This window comes from Sinocyclocheilus grahami, unplaced genomic scaffold, assembly GCF_001515645.1.
Source record: "Sinocyclocheilus grahami isolate Dianchi unplaced genomic scaffold, SAMN03320097.WGS_v1.1 scaffold695.1, whole genome shotgun sequence".
Taxonomy (NCBI): domain Eukaryota; kingdom Metazoa; phylum Chordata; class Actinopteri; order Cypriniformes; family Cyprinidae; genus Sinocyclocheilus; species Sinocyclocheilus grahami.
In genome coordinates, this window is record NW_015505874.1 from 568,743 (window position 1) to 571,237 (window position 2,495).

A 2,495-nucleotide genomic window follows, 5' to 3' on the forward strand; every position below is an offset into this window, starting at 1 on the left:
CCCATCTTTCGAACGCAAACGGCAGGAATGGCCTGTGGCGCGGAAGGATCGACACATGGAAGTATGTGTCCTTCAGTTCGATCGCTGCAAACCAATCTTGGGGACGGATGCACCTGAAGATGCGCGTCTGCGTGAGCATCTTGAATGGGAGCTTGTGAAGGGCCTGGTTCAAGACGCGCAGATCCAAGATTGGTCTCAACCCGCCGCCTTTTTTGGGCACAATGAAGTAAGGGCTGAAAAACCCCGTCCTCATATCGGCTGGAGGGACCGGCTCTATCGCATCCTTCACCAGTAGGACTGCGATCTCTGCACGCAAGACTGGGGCATCTGCTATCTTCACCAAAGTAAAGTGGACGCCCCTGAACTTGGGAGGGCGCCAGGCGAACTGAATCGCATAGCCGAGTCTGATGGTCTGACAGAGCCAATGAGACGAGCTGGGAAGCACTAGCCAGGCTCCCAGAAACCGTACAAGTGGCACCAACTGAACCACCGATGTACCCGCGGTGGGGCAGCGAGGGGGAACGCAGGGACCCGGCCCTGGCTTTTCGTTGCCGGTCCGAAGCGGGGTCAGCGTGTGTGCAACACTCACCTCCGTTCGGGCAGAGGGTGCATGCATAGTACGTTTGACCGCACTCTCGAACCGCCCACAGCTGCTCACTGGCGAGAGAGGAGGGTGAGTGTGATCCGAGACTGGCCCGTCCATAGCTCCCTGTCCCCTCTGGGGACCCAGAGATAGAGGAAATTGCTCTTTTGTCGAGTTTTTGTGTACCACTGACCGTGAAGTCAGTGGCAGGGAAAAAAGAAACAAAAGATTCTCTGCTCTGCCCTCCTCCGGGGGAGCAGGTCCCTCCATCAGCGGCGGTGGTTCTTCCCGTGTCGAGTGGGTTGCACACATCAGGCTGCACTACCCCCTGTTTGTGTTGCAGGCGGCCATCTCCCCTGTGCGCTTCAGCACACTAAAAGAGCAGTTCTAAAAGAGCACTCACGGGTGGAACGTCTTTTTAAAGACGCCCTTCCATCCGGTCTCTCTAAGCGAGATCCCAATTCGTCGGTCATCCGACGTGACGAGACCAGGAATGTGAAAACAGATGCTTCTGACTGCAGAGGAGGAGGTGGCGGGTGAGTTGCGACATGCGACGGGAGCGTAGACCACCTTGTCAGTTTATGTACGCAACGGTCGCTGTGTTGTCCGTGTGGACTAGTACGTGCTTGCCTCGTAAGCGCCCTTTGAGACGGATCAAGGCGAGGCGCACTGCCAGCAACTCGAGGCAATTGATGTGCCAGTGCAGTTGGGGGCCCGTCCAAACCCCTGACACTGCAAGCCCGTCGAACGCGACACCCCAGCTGGTGGTTGAGGCATCCGTGTGAACCACAGCATGCCTGGAGACCTGTTCTAGGGGTACTCCTGCCCGGAGAAATGGCAGGTCTGACCACGGGGTGAAGGTTTGGCGGCAGGCCGGTGTGACTTGGACCCGGTGAGTACCGTGTTGCTATGCCCACCTCGGGACTCAGCCATGGAGCCAGTGCTGAAGCGGTCTCATATGGAGCAGCCCCAGCGGCGTGACTTTTCCCAGTTGACCCAAAGGCCCAACTGGCTGAGGTGCCGGAGCACCAATTCCCTGTGTTCGCACAACTGATCCTGGGACTGAGCCAGTATGAGCCAGTCGTCAAGGTAGTTGAGAATGCGAACGCCCTGTTCTCTCAGGGGAACAAGGGCCGCCTCCGCAACCTTCGTGAAGACACGGGGCGACAGGGACAGCCCGAAGGGCAGGGACCTTGTACTGATATACCCATCTTTCGAACGCAAACCGCAGGAATGGCCTGTGGCGCGGAAGGATCGACACATGGAAGTATGTGTCCTTCAGTTCGATCGCTGCAAACCAATCTTGGGGACGGATGCACCTGAAGATGCGCGTCTGCGTGAGCATCTTGAATGGGAGCTTGTGAAGGGCCTGGTTCAAGACGCGCAGATCCAAGATTGGTCTCAACCCGCCGCCTTTTTTGGGCACAATCAAGTAAGGGCTGAAAAACCCCGTCCTCATATCGGCTGGAGGGACCGGCTCTATCGCATCCTTCACCAGTAGGACTGCGATCTCTGCACGCAAGACTGGGGCATCTGCTGTCTTCACCAAAGTAAAGTGGACGCCCCTGAACTTGGGAGGGCGCCAGGCGAACTGAATCGCATAGCCGAGTCTGATGGTCTGACAGAGCCAATGAGACGAGCTGGGAAGCACTAGCCAGGCTCCCAGAAACCGTACAAGTGGCACCAACTGAACCACCGATGTACCCGCGGTGAGGGGGAACGGGGGAACGCAGGGACCCGGCCCTGGCTTTTCGTTGCCGGTCCGAAGCGGGGTCAGCGTGTGTGCAACACTTTCGGGCAGACGGGCAGAGGGTGCATGCATAGTACGTTTGACCGCACTCTCGAACCGCCCACAGCTGCTCACTGGCGAGAGAGGAGGGGGAGCGTGATCCGAGCCTGGCCCGCGCATAGC